Here is a 20078-nt window from a genome sequence, read left to right as displayed (position 1 = left end):
GAGAAGAAATAAGGTGACAGTGGGTTGCACAAAGGCTTGACCTTACTCTTACAAGGTTAAACTAGGGAACATCCTCAGTTATGAAAGATGGAATATTTGGTTCCACAGTTTTAATTCCCCTTTGGGCAAGCCTTTCTCTACTCTCTGTACAGACAGCCTGAGAGGATTAACCATCTTATTTTCACTTCTTCCCTTTTCAAGCTGTGCTTAATCACCAGAACTTCAGGAAGAATATAGGTGACATTAGCTGACTTTTGTACAAGTTTCTCTGACATACGAGGGAGCAAAATATGGGTATTCGGGGTTTTGACTATGAAAAATGGTATTTGAATTTAAATTAATAAAAAAATGAAGGTAAAGTTTACAAGGGATATGGATTTTCAAAAACTCTTCTACACAGTGGGAGGCAGTTGTTTTGGAAAATCAGTAAAGCAAAAGAGTGAGCTCACATCTCATATTTTTTAATGAAAATTAGATAGAAAGTATAGAAGAGGTGAGTATAAGGTATAAAGATGTGTAATTTTTATCTGGCTCTGTCTTAAGAATATGGTAGAACAGTATTTCCGTAGAGGCTGCTTTGTATACCAGTGTGATCTCTGAACACTTATGAGTAAGTGGTCATAGCATATGTAACTCAAATAGGACAATTGATGGTTAAATTTAAAATTATAAAAATGAGACTCTGGTGACCTTTTTTTTGCAACAAATGGTGTTATGGTGTAAAACTCTGCTGTCAGCAAGAAATTCTTGCCATCAGGTGAAAACAGTATTTGATGAGAACTAGAAGTAAGTATTATCTTCTTTCATCTACCATAGACCATGTTTTAGGAGTATATATGCTTATTCACTAGGAAATTTTTTTTTCCAGATCTTCATAACATATAGACTAGTTGTGATTATACCTGTCTTCATTCAATAAAAATATTTGTGTCAAAGTATCATTAAGGAACATTAACATAATAATCTCTCCTTAGAATTTTTTTCTTTTAATACTGTTGGCAAAGAGAAACAAGTGAGGGTTCTCTTTAATTTTTTAAATTAAGAAGAAAATTCCTGAATGCTTTCAGTGTTCTGAAGTGTTTTAAAAATATAATTTTTTGCAGATTTTGCAGAAGGACTTTGAAAAAATGTTTGTTCATTATTAACGAACTGATATAACTGCATGTAATTCAGAAATAATGTGTAAAATTTCACAAGATAGAAGTTATTTATATAATGAATTTGTAAATAATTGAATTTCCTTTAGTAAAACCTTATAAGGTCAATTTTCTTATCCTCAACAGAAGATATAAACAATACAATAGTAAGTTATTAAAGGTTGAGTTTACTCACTTGTAGTTGTCTTAGGTGAGGAATCTCAAAAGACTTTTTTTTCCGTAGCTCCATGCTTGTAATTTTCTGAGCATGCCTTTAAGTGTATCCATTTGAATATCCAGCTGCTGCATGTCCAACATTTTATGGTCTTATCTGTGTTTTGTGCTAAAACCAATGTATGCAGTATGCAGCTGTTTTTTTTTTTCTTATTTACAGTCTGAGCTGAAATTATCTAAAGGGCATGAAAGTGAATTATATGAGATGAGAATAGACCTGGATGTTTCCTAAAGTTTTAGTGGGTGTGCATTTAAGTCAATCTCATTTTTTGCATTTGTCTTGGCCTAGGAGATCCAGCCTTTATGTTTAGAATAGCTTTTACAGACTTGTATTCTAGTGATAGATCCAGACCAATAAGGTTTTGCAAGTAGAAGAGTGTTTCAGGACAAAAAAGGATCTAGATAATTTGAAGATATGTTAAGATTTGCAGTTGTTTTGAAATGGGTACCGCTGCTCTATGAAAGTGACTCTGGGCCTTACATTGTGTTTTAAGTGCAAAAAGTAGCACCAGAATATTTGGTTTTACCTCTAAGTCATTGTGGAAGTGGGACAGTGGACGAGAAGGGAAGGATGCTATCCATGCTCTGGTTACCACGACGGAAATTAAACTTCATGAGCTTGAACAAAACACTTACTGTTCAGGGAGGAACAGTAGACAAACAAGTGCAAAATCAGATCTACCCAAGCTTGAAGAGAGTCATTAAGAGGAGAGAATGGTAAAATCCAATTAAGAGGGAAAGAGAAGGATCTGAAGAACTCTATGAACTTAAGTTTGTACATAGCAGATGAATAATTACAATTATGTCATGTTCCCTGAACTGAGGTTTATGGAGAGAACCTTTACTAAACAGCTTCTCTTTGACTACCAGAGTTGTATTTGTGTGGAAGGATGAAATTATTGAGGTTTAGGGCATTTTTGCTGTGGCCTAGTTCAAAATTTCTTTCCATAAAATGTTATCTTGTCAGTTTGTCTGACTTCATTACGTTTAATACAAACTTTGTGACTGGCAGCTGACAGAAAATAAAGAGGGGGGCGGTTGACAAAGGGGTTTTCTTGGGCCACAAGTAAGAAACAGGACTGATAATAAGTAGCATAATCTCTTTATTATTATCAAACAGGTCTTTTTGGGTGTCTTTAAAAATTAGTATGTTCCTGCTGCTTTTAGAGGTCCATGGCCATTTTTTCTTAAGGTTTTAAAGGGTTGTATTTTTAGAAAAAAAAATGTAGTTATGTGGGAAGTCTTTTTGATACACTCTTCCTGTGTAACAACATAATGAGCCAGTCTTTATGTAAAACTTTTAGGATATTTAAACACATAAACTGCATCCCAGGACTGAGAGCTTTTTCTTCATAAAAATAATCAATAGAATAAAAAGATTTCAAATGCACTTATAACCTTTTTCCATCTAAATACTAGAACTATCCTTTAAAATTAATAGAAGCTCTATGAAAATGACAATATTAGCATAGAAAAAAAATATGGGTACTCATTTTTTATGCATCTCTGCTCTTGCATAGTTTCGTGCTGATTTGTGTCCTCTCTTTGTCCAATGCTAATGTAATAAATTTTAAAAATAAATACAAATAGCCATGTTTTGATACTTGTAAAGGATACAGAAATAAAATGGACTGGAACACATGCAAGGATGGATAATCCACATCTTTGAGCAATCTGTTCTGATGCCTCACCATAATCTGAGGAAAGAACTTGCTTCCAACATCTAAACCAAATTACTCTTCTTTAGTTTAAAATAGCATGTACTTGTTAGGTGAATCAAGAAAAGGAGTTTCACTGCTCTGCAAATTTCAGTATCCTGGCAGAGTTTAATGAAGTAAATTCATCCCTCCTTCTAGGAGGTGGTTATAGCAATGTTAAAGCCAACTCATGGTATTTATTGATTAATGCTAGTCATTAAAATAGGATTCACAAAACCATTGTACTTAGCATTGAATTCCAGTTCAACTTTTGAACTATATTATCTAAAACTGAAAGTTCAACAGCTCGCACATAGCCTTATGACAAACATGAGGATGTTTTTCCCACTTCTCTGTGTTATTTAATTATTTTGTGCACTCTTCCTTTCAACTTCCAAATATTTTGTAGTTAAAATCAGAATGTCCCCAGCTGCCGTCGTGGAGAAAGGTAAGGTAGAGAACCATTACAAGTATTGGACTTGATATAATTTCTTAGACCAAGAACATCTTTAGTGTCACACAGACTGGAATTCAAGATGTACGTGGAAAGAAGTAGGGCATCACTCCTCTCTCCCACGCCCCCTTCCCCCAAAAAAGGTTACTTTTATTCCTCTTTTCACCAAGTCTCCTTTCATATATGACCAGAAAACTTGTGGAAAGCTGATGCTGTAGCTGTGCAGTTGTATGCAAGTCATAATTTCATGGTCTGTGATGGTACACAAATCAGAGGGGAAAATCAGATTAAAGGGGTAGAGATTAATGAGTCCTGCTCTACCAGAGCTCAGTAACAGCTGCAGGGCTGTAATATTCTTTCCTGAGACCTCTCTTGTCAGAATGGGCTGGGTGTAAGGGATACTTTTTGTGAGGATAGCCAACAAAAGAACTGGGGGACAAGCAGCGCTGCTTCCATCTTCAGTTTTTTTGAAGATTCTTCTGGATAAAACCCTGAGCAATCTGATTTGTGCTAAAGGTTGATCCTCCTTGAATAAAAAGTTGGACTAGACCCTGAGGTCCCTTTAACTTAGATTACTCTGTTATTCAGTGACCATTGTCATTAATCTTCCTCGACCCTGGAACTCAGAATAGTTCTTTCATCATGAGGCAGAAGTTGAATTTTAGATGTGGTTTAAAATCACACATGGGCAAAACGTCATCCTTCATATAAAGGTTGAATAAAGAGAAGAGCTACCTCAGAATCACTTGAATGAACAAATGAACAGGGACAGAAACAAAAAATTTTCCTTTTGAAATGAGGCCTCTTCCAAATGTTCTGCAAAATTTCATGCATATGCCTCAGAATTTTTTTCATACATGTATCTGCTATATTGATTTAAAAGTCAGTGGAACTTGTAAAGAAAAACCCCAATCCATAATTCTCTTTTATTCCACTAGTACAATTCTTGTTTATCTAAAGGGAATAGAATTGTTTTGTAGCATAGCTGTATTTTTAGTAAGAAAACATGATTAAAATCCTAGCATAGCTGTATTTTTAATGAGAAAACATGATTAAAATCCTGAGTAAATTTAATACTTGAATTTATTCAGAAATCAAAGGGAATGAATATACTTGTCTTTCTTTTGTCGTGAACCAAACTAGGATTACAAAAGCTGGCAGAGAAAATTTTCAGTTACACTTTCATGTTAATTCTAAAGTTTAACAGAATGTTGGTTTTCTTCCAACGCGAAATGGGGTTTAACTTTTATTTAGTTTAACAAAAAAATGTGCATAACAGCAATGACAGTTTTGTTACAAAATTTCATGACTGAAGTATTAAATTGAGAAATATAAGCTTCAAGGAAGTGCTTTCTTACCAAATAAAATTTTCAGCAAAATATTTGTGTAGTAAACCGATAATTTCAGATGTGAGCAGCAGTGAAAGGAAGCCGCTCACTCCAAGACATGTTATGGTCATTGTGTATCAAAAAGCCAGTATAAAATTGAAACTCAAAGTACCTCAAAGGCAAGAATTTCATAACAACTTCTACAGCTTTCTCAGTCTGACATTTCATTTTGCATAAACATGCTTTTGGTTTGTTTTCTTCCATGCTTCTTTTTCTCTGGCAGTCATTTGAGATTAATTTCACTCAAGTCAAACATGCTTGAATCTCATGGTCATCCTTCCTCAGCACCTTGGTGCTTGAGGTTCTCCAGGGGTACCCTCAGGGTTCTGCAGAGAGAGGTACGAGCTCTGAAAGATGATGCTGTGAACGCACTGAAACTTTGCTGAATGTGGTTTAATCTGTTTTTTCTTTAGCAAGGTTCTTTGATTTACCATTTTCCTTGTGTGGCTGCAGAGCCACTGTTGTTGAAAACTGTTGTTGAGTTGCAGGAGACAGTGCACATGATTCATGCCCCAAGAGCAGTGAGTCTTCAGAGTGACAGTCCTGCTATCAGAACAGTAACTACTGCAGTGCCATGGTAGTTTTTCCAAAGGGAGTGTTTGTAACCACAAATAATATTACATGTACTATAGCATTAATTCCTAGATTTCAGCACTATTTCTTACTGTCATGGTTTGAGCCTGGCACAGAGCCAGTGCTCCCCATGAAAATGCCTCACCCTGGTGTCTGCTGTGAGATGTGACCAGGAATAAGCAAAACAGGCTTTAGCTTAAACATAAAGAACACTTTATTACCTAAACTACAGGAAAATAGGGAAAAACTATAAGGAAAAGAAAAAAATTGAAAACCTTACAAAAAAACCACTTTCCTCCTCCCCACTACCTGACTTTCCCAATCCGATACATTCTCCCAAATCACCAACTGCCCAGCCTGGCACCACACTTTAGTATACTCAAACTTCAGTTCATGAAGAGGAAAGGAGTCCTTCTTGTTCCATAGGCTTCCCCTGGAAACACACTGAAACCTCGTGTGCTTCCCTGTCACTTCGGCACCGCCCGGAAAAAAGTCCTTTTGCCGCTTGTGACATCTTCCTTCCATGCCCAGTGCTCTCACCACTGCGCATGGCCAGAGCTGCTTTTAGGGTTGTCTTTCAAGGATGCCTTGTCTCACTCCAAAAAGGCACAGTCTCTGCTTTTGGGACATCTGTCCCCCCCATATTTTTCCAACCCCCTGGGGCCGGGGGGTCCTCACGATGAACCCTCCTGGTTCTGAGCCACTGCTTCCCCCTAAGTGCAGTCTGTGTCACAGGAACAGAGTCCATGGCCACAAGAAAAGTCCAGCCAAAAGGCCACTCCAAATCATCTCTCCCCATTCAATCATCTCCACGTTCTTCGGGCCAGGTCCTTGTCTCATCTCATCTCTTATCTCCCTTCTTATTCAGCTTCGAGGAGGATTAGCATTTTTGCAAGGCCCCAATCATGAAAGAAAGGGGTTAAAACTTTCAGTCTCTGTCTGTCCCGGAGCTGCGGCACTCCCACACGCTGCCGCTCCGGCCGGGCACTTTTCCCCCCCTTCTCCTCCTGGGCCGGCTGCTATCACATTCGGTGTCGCCGGCTCTCTCTCTCCCTCCTGGGGGGGGGAATGGCTGCCCGAGGGCTGACTCCCTGGGATCTTTCCACCCTTCCATCCTCGAAGCCTCCTCACCTCCCATCTCTGTCCAGGCCCAGGGCCTACCACGTGGCTGCCCCTCCCCCGCCCAGCAGCAGTGGCTGGACAGGGGAGGGAGATCCGACTTCTTCGCCTCGACGTCCCAAGAGAACCTCCCAGGGCCAGAGCCCTGCTTTTTAACCCCTGTGTATTCTCGGAGGTGTGTCCAAACCCCACTGGCTACACCAGGTGTCAGTATCAAACTCCGAACATCCATTGGTTTGACCACAGCTTCCCAGAATTCCCACTTCTTCCTGGTCAAACCACCACACTTACCTACATGAATAAGACAAAAGAATAAAGGAAATATAATCCTTATACCTGAAAAAAATAATGTAATATCTTCAGGTACATTCTGAGGTACTCCAGAATACTTTGTCTGTTTGTGACAGTAATGTTTCCAAATACATTGCTGAAATTGCAGTTAGTAGGATATATAGAGGGGAGTTGAATTTCTTATTTCAAAGTGAATTTGGGATGTTTGCTACAAGCAAATCCTATGGAAAGGAACCCCTAGACATTATTTTTTCGTCTATGGAATTTATCATCTCGGTACATTTTGAATTAGTTTTGTGTTTTTCATAAAACAAACAAGTAGCTGGTGAGCAGCTTTAACCATTGTCTTTTCCTTTTCCATGATCAGTGAATGGAATATTCCACAACGTTATGACAAAGATATATATATATATATAATGACATAACATTTAAAGCCCTAAAAATTGTTGTAGTATTGGAGGGGACTAATAAAATAAGGCAGGTGTGGTTGGGTAAGAGGCATTTTAGGGCTGCAGAGAATTTAGCTGTACTTTTGTTTTATGGAATCCTAAGTGGTGTAAGGAAGGCCATCAATGGAACCAGCCAAACAAAATGTATTCACTGAGGAGAAGGAAAGAAATATGTGCCTGGGTTTTACAGATAGTGAAGAATAGCAAGGTAAAGCAGGATTAAAAAGGGAAGGCGGTAATTTACCATCTGCCTGTTGAAATTCAATAACTGAATTGAAAAATGGAAAAAATTCTTAAAATATTAATAAAAAATTCTTCTTCAAGTCACTATAGGATTTTGAGTTACAACTGATTATTCTGAAAATGAATCAAAGTAATATTTTAATTTCAAAAAGTTTCTATGTACATCTCATAAATGTTTGAATGAAAGTAGGGGTATGGCAGTTGTTTGTAGCAACACTTGGTCTTGTTTGCTGTATTAAATTTGTTGATAATAGTTTAAATTGAAATCATTTAAGCTACAATCAAAATCTGATAAAGTATATTTTCCTTACAGCGGCAGTATTACATTAAAATTTAAATGTGAAAAGAGAATTCCAGTTTTAATTATAGATATGTGAAGGTAGTACATTGATGAATATAAGAGAAACAAGCTTCATAATTATATATTTTTAAATGTTGCAGTAAGGGAGGTAGTAAAGAAAAAAAAAGTCTCAGTCTCAAGAGCAGTACAGTTTTTAAATTGGCTTTTAATTTATATCACACCAATATATTCCTGGATTCTGTTTGAAAGGCTCCTTTACAAATTTATAGATCTACTATTAGTTGTTATGACTTTAATTCTGGAAAGAATTTTCAGTGTCTGTAAATGATAATATGTTGAAATTTACTGAAATTATCAGAATAACATTGTTAAGTGTGATGGTATTATCAATGTGAGGATCCAAAAGTGACTGAAAGACTTAAAATGAGGACTATCTCCATAAATTTAATAGGGCCAAAGAATAACATTATTTTTTTTCTCACTTCTTTCTTGACTGATGGTTTTCTTCCCTCTTTGATGCCCTTTTTAAGCAATTTTTATAGGGCTTTCTTCCTGTCAGGAAATAAAGCAGAGGAAAGGAGAAGAAAAAGTGTCATTAAGGAGAAGTTTTAAAAAATTAGGTAAATGTTTTTTGGGACTTTAAATCTTAGTTATTGAAATACCTTAATCAAACAGGCTTTACAGATGTGATTACTAAGGAGAACTTCAACTATTCAGACTTACTGAGTGTGCGGGTTTAGTGTATCACACTTGGCATTGAGTGCAACATTGATTCTCTTCCTAGCAGAGTTGTCATTTTTATTGTGCACTTGCCAGGGTTTTATTTCCCTTGAAAATTATGGATTTTTAGTCTCTTAACACCATCCCAACATTGTTTGCTTATTGTGAGTGGCTATTTCTTGTATCTGGTAGCAGAGTTTGTGTGCGGGACTGCTTATATACAACACATCAGGGTGGGAAATTGCTTGGGAAGAGGTTAGAAAGTTCTCAACTCTCAAGTCTCAAATATTTCTCTTCTAATCTTATCTGTTGCCAAATGCTTCCTGATTAGTTGTCAAAGAATTTTGTATGGAAATATATTGACTGAATGAAGCATAATGAAATTTATAAGCTGTTTACATTTGTGATCTTGGGAGAAAAATAAATTTTGAATAACATAAATTATGAGATTGCATTTGTTTTGAGGTGGAGAAAGACAATGGAAAGTCTTTGATGCTCATGATCCTCTCTATTTACTTCCATCTCCCTGTCACAATCTTTTTAACCATTTAAGCAGTATGAAGTGAGTGTATCTGTGGTTTGAGGTTGTTTATTACTGGAAAAGAGGGGAGAAATCTATAGCACTATTTTTTTCCTCTCTGAAAAGTTGTCCTTGACTTAAATTGATGTGAGACACAAATAATTTGTGGGAGAATGCAGAGAAGGAAAATGAAAAAGGAATTTCAAAGCTCTTTTTATTAACCTTCTCAACTTTCAAACAAGAACACAGAAAGTAAGAAAAATAATTTGTGTATTTCTCAAGCCTATATGCATTTGAAAATTTGTGTAGATAGAAATTCTGTTACAAGTTAGGCTTTCCTTTCTTCCCAGTTCACCATGAGAGCAGTTGTTTGGATTTTTTTCTGGATCTCCAATATACTTTTACACTGACATAAATTCTTTCTAAATAACACTGAAACCCACCTCCAATATTCTAAATAATCAGAGTAATTTGGTATATTATCTTGCTATCTTAGTATATTATCCTGCTAAATATTTTAGTGTTAGTTAAGAAAAAAAAAAAACCAAAATGTGGCTCTTAAGAGAATAAAATTAGATATTACTTAATTAGCCTAAAATCTTCTAAATTGTAAGTAGTCCCTTTGTTCACTTGCATAGAGCAACTTCAAAATTCTTTCTCATATATGCAGGTTTCTTAACAACTTTTTAAGAATTACTCTTTTAAAAAATTACATGATCAGTGTTTTTCTATCATTGACAGTGATTTCTGTTCATACTGATATATTAACAGATGAAATTTACTTATATTTTTAATATATGTTTGGAAAAAAGAGCACCACTTCTTTATCAGTTAAGAAGTTAGCATTTCTCCTGAAAATAGGTTTTCCAGCTTTCCCTTGTGATTCATTTGCTTTGAAATTCTTTCAGTTTCTGAGCTGTTATTTTATCTTTTTAATGCCAGTATGGAAATTTTCCAGGATTGCAGGCTTCTTTCTGCCTCTCCCCTCACTGTTCCTCCTCTCCAAAATGAATTTTCTTTCATTCTTTTTACCTGACAAGTTTTCCATGTGGTAATTATTCTGTTCTCAAACATATTTTTTAATAAATCTATGCTGAAATGCCTTTCAGTAATAAACTTAAATTAAAATAATGTTGAAAAAGAGGTAGACTTCTGACAATAGTTTTCAGAGGTCTTTTTGGCCTGTAAAACCTGTGGCAGTGAGAAGGGCATTTGGGAGTCTGGAATAGGATGTGCAAGCCATTGTTCTGTAGATTTTAGGTCGCTTCTTCCTCCAATAGATCTTTGTATGTCCCATGGTAGCAGCTACCAGCTACATTCAGTTTGTAATTGGGTTTTTCTGTTTATGTGCATCAGTGGATATTCTTACATTTCTCACTCTGTATCAGATGAAAAACTCCTATGTTACTATTGCTCTCCCCAAGTAAAATACTTCTTTTACGGTTTTTTATAAATAAGTTAATATTTTCCCTCTTTAGATGCTTCTGGTCAAAAGGATTACTACTTTGACTTTGAGAAATGGGCTGGTACTTTTCCTCATGTGTAAGAAATAGCTGACATAAAATAATAACAGAAAATTTTGCAATAATGAGATAAATGTACTGACAATAATAAGCATGAAGCAGTCAGGGATGTTGTAATGCTTCCCTGGTATAATGGCTAACTTTAATTATTGACTGAGTTTTAATTAGGAAGCATGTGCTATTGATCTGTGCAGTGGCAAAGCCTCAAAACTCATGGGTATAAAAGAACTAAGGATGATGATCTAATGGTTCTTGTTTACTTTGTCTGAAGACATTTATAATCCTTTTTGTACACAGATTCTGTATTCTAATACTGTGTTGTTTTCTGAGGTTTAAATATACATGTCCTTGTATTCTTTCACTTTGATTAATTAGCAGTGCAATTTCACTTTGATTAGATAGCAGTACTTTTCTATTGTTTCTGGGAAAAGATGGAAACAATTTTTTTTTTTTTTGGAGATGAGCTTGAAGCAGGTCTAAATTTTCCAAGTCTATCTTGTTCACCTTAAGCCTGAATGATGTGTGAATTCTGGCTGTTGGGAAGACTGGTGGTCAATGTGGAATTCATATGGGATTTCAACAGTTTTAAAATCCAGTGAAATTGTAATTAACTTTAAATTTTCTAACAAAAGTGTTTTTCAAAAATTAATTTATTAATTATGTTTGCAGACAGTAATTTGGAGTATGCTATTAAACATCTCAGTGTCAGTACTACTGTTTCTGTTACAAATTCTATATGTTTGCATGCTCTGCTTTACTTTCTTGAACTGATTTAAATTCACATGTACACAAGTTAATTCAGGAGCCTCAGGTAATAGTTCCTTAAGAATTCTTTGGTGATGATTTTAGATTGTGTCGTAAACTTTCAAATCACTCTTAGGCCTGTTCTGCCTTCAGTGCAGCTGTCGGTGAGCTCTGCCATAGTTCTTTTGAAACCATCTACGTTTAACCTATTTTTTTCACCCCCAATTATTCTGAGTATCTTGTGTGATTATCAGAGATAGCCACATGGAAGGGTTTGCCTCTGACCACATCTTCCTCTCTTCAGTTCTCAGTAATCTGATCCCCTGCCAAACCGAGTCCATAATTTCTGTACTAACTGTCGTAGATGGATGTTTCTCAGCTTGCAATACCTTTTAAGGCTGACAAATCCAATACCAAGATCTGTGTCGTGCTTAATAATAAAATTATGAAACCTTGCCAATTCATCAAGCCTGTGACTCCACAAGCACATTGCATGACCACAACCAGCACATTTATCTTTACTCCAAAACTGAACATCCACTGAAAATACCACAGTGAAAACTGGGCAGTGGTATTAACTTTCCCATGCTGCTTATTGGGGAGACAAACTTGTTTTCTGTGTTCTTGAATATCCTATTGATTTCTCCAAAATAAAACCAAAGAAAAACCCAGTCCTGCTCATTGTAAGTGAGCTGTTACAACACACTTTGCCAAGTATTCACTGCAATGGACTTTCCAGCATCTGTCTGAATCTTGTCTCCAGTTCATTTTCATAATGGGAAATACAATTTTAAGCCTTGTACAATGTGGGAAAGCTTTTGTCACTGGACATCCAAAGCCTTGAAAATTTTCAGGAACAGCATGAGTCAATTTGATGTAGTTTTGTCTGGCTGACATCAGTTCTCACCTCACCTTTGATCTTCAGCCAGCATAAAGAGTTTGTTTGAAAGTGAAAGGAAGGAAAATACATATGTAGTATAGAAGAGGTGATTTTTTTCTTTTTTTCCAAGTGGAGTTTTGAAATGCAATCTTTCTGCCAGAGGTGACAATGGATGCTAGGAAAGTGTTGGGCATTCTTGGGCTAAAAAAATACTCAGCATTTTCTCTTTTGTTACAAGACTTTTTGTTCAAGACTGTCAGTTGGCAGAAATTTCTGAAAAAGTCAAATTTATTACACATCAGAGTTCTACCAAGCTTTTCAAGTACAGAGTGGACATTTGCACCAGCATTTATCCAAAAAACACCACAATACTATGAAATCACTCTAGTGAAAGGATATTGATCCACTGAAATCCCATTATTTGGAATTATTCCAAAACTACTTTAATATCTTTAAGCTTGTTGGAGTAGGAAGCATTAGGATGTGTGGGATAAAGAGTTGACCAACCATTGCTCTGTGTTCTGAGGATGCACCATGGTTTTCAGAGTACTGGTATTCTAAGAAAAATGTTCATTTGTGACCAGAAGTCTACATACCTTCACAGTACCTTCAGACTCAGGGAATGGAAAATTAGTAACTGTTTGCTTTCCTGGGTGGCTGTCTGTGTTGGGTTCTACACCTTTAATATTCATTTAGAACTAATTGCTCTGCTGGATGCTGAGAAAAGAGTGGGGCAAGCTGGTAACACACTTCAAAATGAGGCTGTTTAACCTAAGAATAAACCAAGTAAGCTGTTTTAAAATTATCTCCACCCTTCCTCCAGTCTGTCTGTTAGCGGAGTAGCCAATGATTAATTTCTGTTCATCTTTCTTGGTTTTTTGCCATGATATAGTCATTAACTGAATACTGTGTGACCCAACCATCATCAGAGATTCATAAAATTCCCAACTTCTAACGTGGCTACCATTAACATAAATAATCATCATCAACTGACAAAAACCTGCAACTTTATACTTACTAAAAACCCACCATCAAGGTGAAGGATGGTTGGATTCAATGTCAGCAGCACTGCAAATTTTAATTCTTTCAATGCTGCTCTTTCATCTTTCTCTTTCCATTGTCTACCATAACCCCATTGCTGCTGATCTGGTTTGACACCTCAGCAACAGAGATAAAAGCTGACAGTGAGCCCAAGCTACACATAAATGCTGTGACTTTAGCTGTAACATTGAAATTTGTTGCTTGTGTGGAGTGCCTATGAGCAAAAAAATATTTTCTCTTTTTCCAGTCTTCTCATAATCTAATTACTCCTAGATTGAAATGTTTCAGTTTATTAAATAGCAATTTGTGCTGTTTGTCTGCTAGTATGTTAAACTCCTCTGAGTGTTTGAAGTAAAATCCCTTCGCTCAACCAGCAGATCTCAGTAAGTCAGAAACCTTTGCCAGGTAGTCCTCACACCTTTAGGAATTTTGAGTAGCTAAATTGTGAAGTTTAAAATGAAGAGAGAGTTTGCATGCACTGTGGATTGGGATGGGGTGCCAGGCTCCATAATTACCCCTTGAACTTGATGTCCTGGTCTGCACAAAACTAAAAAAAAATATTGTTAAATCTAATGCAGAAGTGCTTGCAGCACTGCTTTTAGTCTAGGGAGTGAGGAGATGACTCGTTTAATTACAGGGTCATATTTCTAAGTGGCTGCTGAAGTGCCAGAAGCCACTAAGCCATGAAATGTGAAAGATCCTGTGGCTGGTTTGTGGAACTCCACTCACATCTGACTCTTCAGTTCTGGATATTATGCTCTTCAGCTTGGCACTTAGTGCTCTGCTGCTGTGGACTCTAATCTCTGTGCCAGGACTGCTGCATATTTCCTTTCTGCAAGACATGCCAAAGCTCATACAGTAATTACCTAAATATTTCTGGGTCATAAATCACAGCATTTTAAAGCTACCTTAGTGGTACAGTACTGAAAGAATCAAAATTTTACAAAATTCTCACAAAAAAACTGGAGGTAAAATTTCAAATCTTATACAATCTGTATTAGAACATTTATTTGCATCTTATCTCTTCCACATGATAAAAAAAATCATTATTCTTTTGTAAGCAAGATGATCTGGTTTGAAGCACTGATGGTTTTTTGTTGATTTCATCTGTCATTGTAATTGTTACTACACTAAGGCCTCTTAAAATGCTTCCTTTAAGCCAATATTTGAGCTGAAGGAAATGTTTGAAATAATTCCTATATTTTGATTCTCCAGTGTTTACTGTAATAACACTATTATTTTATACAGAGCACTGAAGGCTCTGTGTTGCCTTTGGAAGCTGTTGAGAAGCAGATGAGGATTTTACAGCTAATACATAAAGTCTGAATGCTTCCTTCCTAGGAGGAGATTTTAAACAGTGCTTTTCAATTCAGTTGAAAATCTTAAATGCTCCTAAATTTCTAGGTACTTGAGCTTTTGGCAGCATGGTGATTTTAAGTGGAACTTAATCACTATATTTCTATATTGTGATTTACATAATATAAGGTAAAATGAAAATAGGTTCTTTTTAAGTGCTCTTGCAAAGTAATTGAGTTATTCACACTGGTAGTGTTAAGCATGGGAAGATTTTACCTTTTCCAAGCCAATGTAGTAAAAGGCAGCAAAAAACGGTTTACCTGCAAACCCAGCAAAGAAATAACGAGAGAGAAAAATATTTTTAAGGAGATTTAAAAAAAAAAAACAACTTGTGTTTTTTACCTCTTAAAGTAAATGGAAGAGCCTGTTTCAGTCTCTTTTAGGCAAAAAAAGTTTTTAAAGAATGAAATGTGTTCATGGGGAAAATAGTTTACTAATGAAACATATAAAAATGAGGAGCTACTAAATTTTAGTTTCATTGTGTGACAATAAATGGAATGAAAGCAAAGATTCACATTTAGTATACTGGAAAATCAATGATCCCTTTCCCATGGACTTTCAGCAAGAGTTATTGAAATACAAGGCATTAAGATCTAATCTGGTAGTCTTTGAAAAGTCATTATAGTATTATACCTTTAACACTTTAATATACTTGAGAATTTTATTTTCAAAATATTTTCTTTATAAAGAGCTGAAAACAAGGTTCAGTTTTCAAAGCAAGTTGGCTTGCTTGGTGTGCAAGTGTTAAATGTAAAAAGCATTCATATGTTTAAATAATATTTTCATTGTTACAATTTGTGACATTCTGTTGTAATATTGAATAGTGATAATATATTATGAGAAAAAAATCCTCTATGCTGTTTTTTTCTTAAGATTTTTTTCCTAATATAATCACTTAAATGCATTTAACTTAATGGAATTCATGTGCAATGCAGTTTTGCAACTACATAATTCTTTTCTGCTTCACTGAAAGCAGAATACAATTAAACTAACAGAAATAACAAGTAATAAACCAGGAACAACTGAGACAAAAAACAATAAAGAGACAATAGAGTAATAAAAATGTAGCATTAACCATGAGAAACATGGACCTAATGATCTTTCTTAAGAAAATAACTAAAATTCTGGAGGCAAAGTTCTGTCCAGAAATCACTAATCCCCTTCTCCCTAAGGATGGAATGCCCATGTTGAGTTTTAATAGCGTTGTCTGACTATGGGAATGTTGCTAACAAATCTCACTTAGAGCGTACCAAAAGAACGATCAGAAACAAAAATGGCCTCTAAAAATTTATAATTCAGGTGCACACTTAAGATATGCTTGAAACACACACACTTTTGTCAGTTGTCAAAGTCCTCATTAAAATGAGGATCATAAGCTGCACATGAAAGATGATTTTTTTTACCATTTGACAATGAAGATTGAAGTTATGGTTAACAAAAATGCAAATTGTTTTTGCATTTGCCTTTATGAAAAGCACATAGAAATAATATGTTTATAAAACATGTATTTCCTGTTCAGAATAATTAATTTTGTTGTGATTTAAAACAGGTATCTTTCTCATGTCCTTGTGAGACTTTAAACTCACTCTTCTCACCTAATTCTGTACCTTCCCCCTGCATATTTTTTCTGTCCAAGTTTCTTGCCCTTCCTTTGCTCCATTTTTACACTTTTGAGACTTTTTTCTTCAAATTATGTACTGTACATGATTGAGAAAGGATTGTGACTCCACTTGGTCAATATGCAAATAAATTCAAAAGTTTAAGGGTGCTTAAACCCATTAAATTATAACTAAAATATACAGGGTTGTTTGAAATCATATGACTTTGTTATTGAATCAAATACAGGTGCATTTGTTTGCCAGCAGTGGAAGGAATATATGTATAAAATATTTGTTGTGGCCTCACTTTCAGAAGGAGAAAAGCAAAAATGAAATGATCAATCAGTTGTGCATTTGTCTGTGCACAGTGTTGGGCTGATGTCGATTTGTGTCTGAACAAAGTTATGAATGCATGTTGTGCCTGCTTTCTAGTCAGCATTCAAACCAGAGTGGGGACATTAAGGAATGTCAGGCACCAAGTGGGAAAGTTTAAATTTCATCTGTTTGAAGTTTCAATAGTAATAGTAATTAAAAAAAAAAAAAAAAAGGTTATTTTTCTTGTTTTTCTTGATTCAATGTACTTGGGATGCCTAATCCAGCATCAGGATGCTGGCCCGTCCACTGGGTTTCAATGTGGTGCCTTCCAGGGATATCAACTCAAGATCAGCATATTTTATTTTTATTTTGGAGGGGGACAGAAATTAAACTAAGCTCCTCTGAGGAACACTTTTTTGATTTGGGTTCTAGAGCTCACTTGGTCAATGCTCATTTAAAGTCCAGAAGGAAAAGCTGACGCTGGCAGATGTTCAGTCATGGTTTCCTAAGCAGTTTTATATTTTATATTTCTTATAAGGTGTTAAAATAAGAAAATTTCTTTATTTGAAACTTCAGTTATGAATAACAAGGCTGAAAACATCCTACAAATATAGAAATACTAGAAATGAAAGATGAGACTTATCATTCTCTTGAACTGGCCACAGCTTAATCAATGGCTGGAAGAAGAAAACATAAATTCCTGCAGCTAAAGGGCTCTGTAGTGTCTGTGAAGAGAAAAAGTCCAATCTGAATTCCAATCACTATGCCATGTTAATAATGGAAAAAACAGATTTTATTGATACTCAATCAGAACTGGGCTTTTTTCCAATGCGGAGGAAGAAATAAGCAGGAGCATGTTTTTATTATGTACTTCAGCAATTTTTAGGTAAAATAAAAGATTTTTAGGTAAAATCTTGCTTTTAGGTGGAAAGATTCCGTCTGTAGTCATAGAAAATATAAGATATCTGGTTTAGCAGCATAAGTTCTAACACACATTTAAATGGCAAAGAGGCCATTATTGGTATAGGATCATGACATTGCTTTAGAATAACCGGATTTATTCCTTCTCTGTTTCTGGACTGAATACATGGTGTTCATAAAGACTGAACAAGGGGGAGGGAATTTCTACTGGAAATGTTAGAGCAAACTAAATGGAAACAATCAAAAAACGAATATGTTTGTGTCGGATTTTTCTCAAGGGAAATTATTTGCTTCTCCTATAGTTTATCCATTTAGAAAAAATACTTCCCAAAATATGATAAATTAACTGTACATGAAAAGCTTTTATTAAAGAAACTATAAACAAAATTGTGAAATAGACTACTTTCAAAACAATACCCCATTTTATTTCTCAACAGCTCCAATTACAAAAAAAAATTAAATTGCTGTTAAATGAGGTTGATTTGAGCTGACTGTTGGAGAAAAATCTGGTAGTTTGTCTGACTGGGGTTAGAATTAGGAACCACAAGAGAAATATTACTGGCATTTATCCTGACCATTACCTGGTCGTTGCCCAATGAATGAACTGTGAAAGCAATTAAAAAGTGATTTAAACTCATAGTTCCTGCTCTTTGTTCACAGTAGCAATCTCATAACAAGCTTAATGATTAAGTAAAACCTGGAATGCAGAACAGATTCCTAAGTTTCCTTTTAGATGGTCAGAATTTGATTTTTTTTTTTTAATAATAGCAGAGTGTTTGTATTTATTGAGGTGCTTCCGACTTTTTCCTCGTTCTTTATTCCCTATGCATGTCCTTTTAGCTCATTGAATAGCTGTAAAAATATTCTTTTTGGTGATAGATCTATAATTAAAATGTTGATGTAATGGATGCTCATCTGCAGGCAAGAAATATGGAGATAATATTGTGGAAACATAATCTATTAACATTAATATTAATAATATTATAGAAACAATATGGAAAGCATAATAAATTCTAAACAATGTGTGAAAATACTCTCATTTGATTCATAGTTTAGTTTCTTCACACGTTTTGAACTAATGGATAATGGTAACTTCAGGCAGAACAATTTTATTAGTAATTTTTTTTACATTTTTAAGTATGTTTGCACAATTTTCAGTGGGAAAAGTGTTCATTTAATATTGTTTATTTTTTCAGTGCTGTATTTCAGTGACTCCTTTTATTCTTAGGACCAATCTACTCTTAAATGTGCCTAAGATATGTTCAGTAACCAATGCAGAAAAATGTAAGATGTAAATTTTAGGACTGAATTTTGGGGTTAATTTTGTTGAATAAGGAAAACTTTTTCCTTCTAGTACTAGAAGAGGTTGCTCATATAAAAATAAGAACCAGAAATGTGCCTTGGGTTTTCTGAAGTTTATCTGGAAGTCATATTAGTAGTAGAATTTCAGCAAGTAGTTGATTTGTGCCTCAGGCCCAAATCATATGAGAGGTTATACTCATAATTTGCATTATTTAAAAATTATTCTAAGTGTATATTGAGAGTAATGATTTCCTGTAGAGGGAATGAGGGGATGTCAACATGGAAAAGTGCAGACAGCATTTTCTGTGTATCTCCCAGATGAATAAATTGATAAAAAGTATTTTATCATTTCTAGTAGGAAATTGCCACTTTAGCTATACAAATCTTTTATATTATGCAGGGGTTTTAGAAATGGCGAGTCAATCTCCATAATTGAGCTAAATTATTCTTCTGTAATTCAAACACTATTCTAGTTTTAAAGATATGCTGATAACTGCATGATCATTTGTAGCTGCAGTCTTATATGAGGTCAGACATACCTGTTTTATTAAGGACTGGGAGATGAAATAAGCCCCAGTTGTCACAGGAATTAACCACAGCAGCCAATATTAATGTAGAGGGAGAGAAAACTGAATTTACCACTTGTCAGCATGTGTCCATAGCCATGGGTGTCTTTAGGTATTTATTAAACTATTGCTTCTGCCTGCCAACGCAACTCATCAATATTTTTTGCTTTAAGTTAGGTTATTTTCTTTACCCAAAGATCTCTTATGTCTCTCTTTCAGTGGCCTTCCCAGTATGAGAAGCATACAGCTCAAGTCACTGATATTTTTTCCCACTATAATGGAAAATGATGATGTGTGTATGCATTTCTATAGGTCAGAACTTCAGTCTTTCATTGTATTATTCAGTATATTACCAGTCTTTCTTGGGTTAATGCACCCATGTAAAAAAAAAAAATAAAGGGAGCATGTTTGCCTATAGAATATTGTGTGATTAGTAACACAAATTGTAGAAATAGATGAAGGAAGATAAGCGAAATATCTTACAAAAAAAGGCTTGCATTTCAGAGTGTTATGGTGCTGTGAGTAGTACAGTGAGTCCATAACTAAATATTTTGTACTTCAGGGCATGTAGTGTTAATTCTTGGCACCTGAGGCATTGAAGCCAGGAAAAAAGCCAAGCAGATGCATATCTGGGAGTCTTTCCTGCAGTACCCTCTTCAACTCAAAAGTAAAACCAGAATGCTTAACATTCTACAGAACTTCCAGAC

The 20078-nt window shown here is 35.2% G+C and overlaps 1 protein-coding gene across 2 annotated transcripts in view; it reads left to right on the top strand.

Moving 5' to 3' along the window:
- Positions 1 to 20078, top strand: part of NCAM2 (neural cell adhesion molecule 2) — a 273183-nt gene that overhangs the window by 54356 nt on the left and 198749 nt on the right. The gene's annotated exons all lie outside the window — the stretch shown is intronic.

This window comes from Zonotrichia leucophrys, chromosome 1 (genome assembly GCF_028769735.1).
Source record: "Zonotrichia leucophrys gambelii isolate GWCS_2022_RI chromosome 1, RI_Zleu_2.0, whole genome shotgun sequence".
In the NCBI taxonomy this organism is placed as follows: Eukaryota; Metazoa; Chordata; class Aves; order Passeriformes; family Passerellidae; genus Zonotrichia; species Zonotrichia leucophrys.
This window is presented reverse-complemented; position numbering and strand designations above follow the sequence as displayed.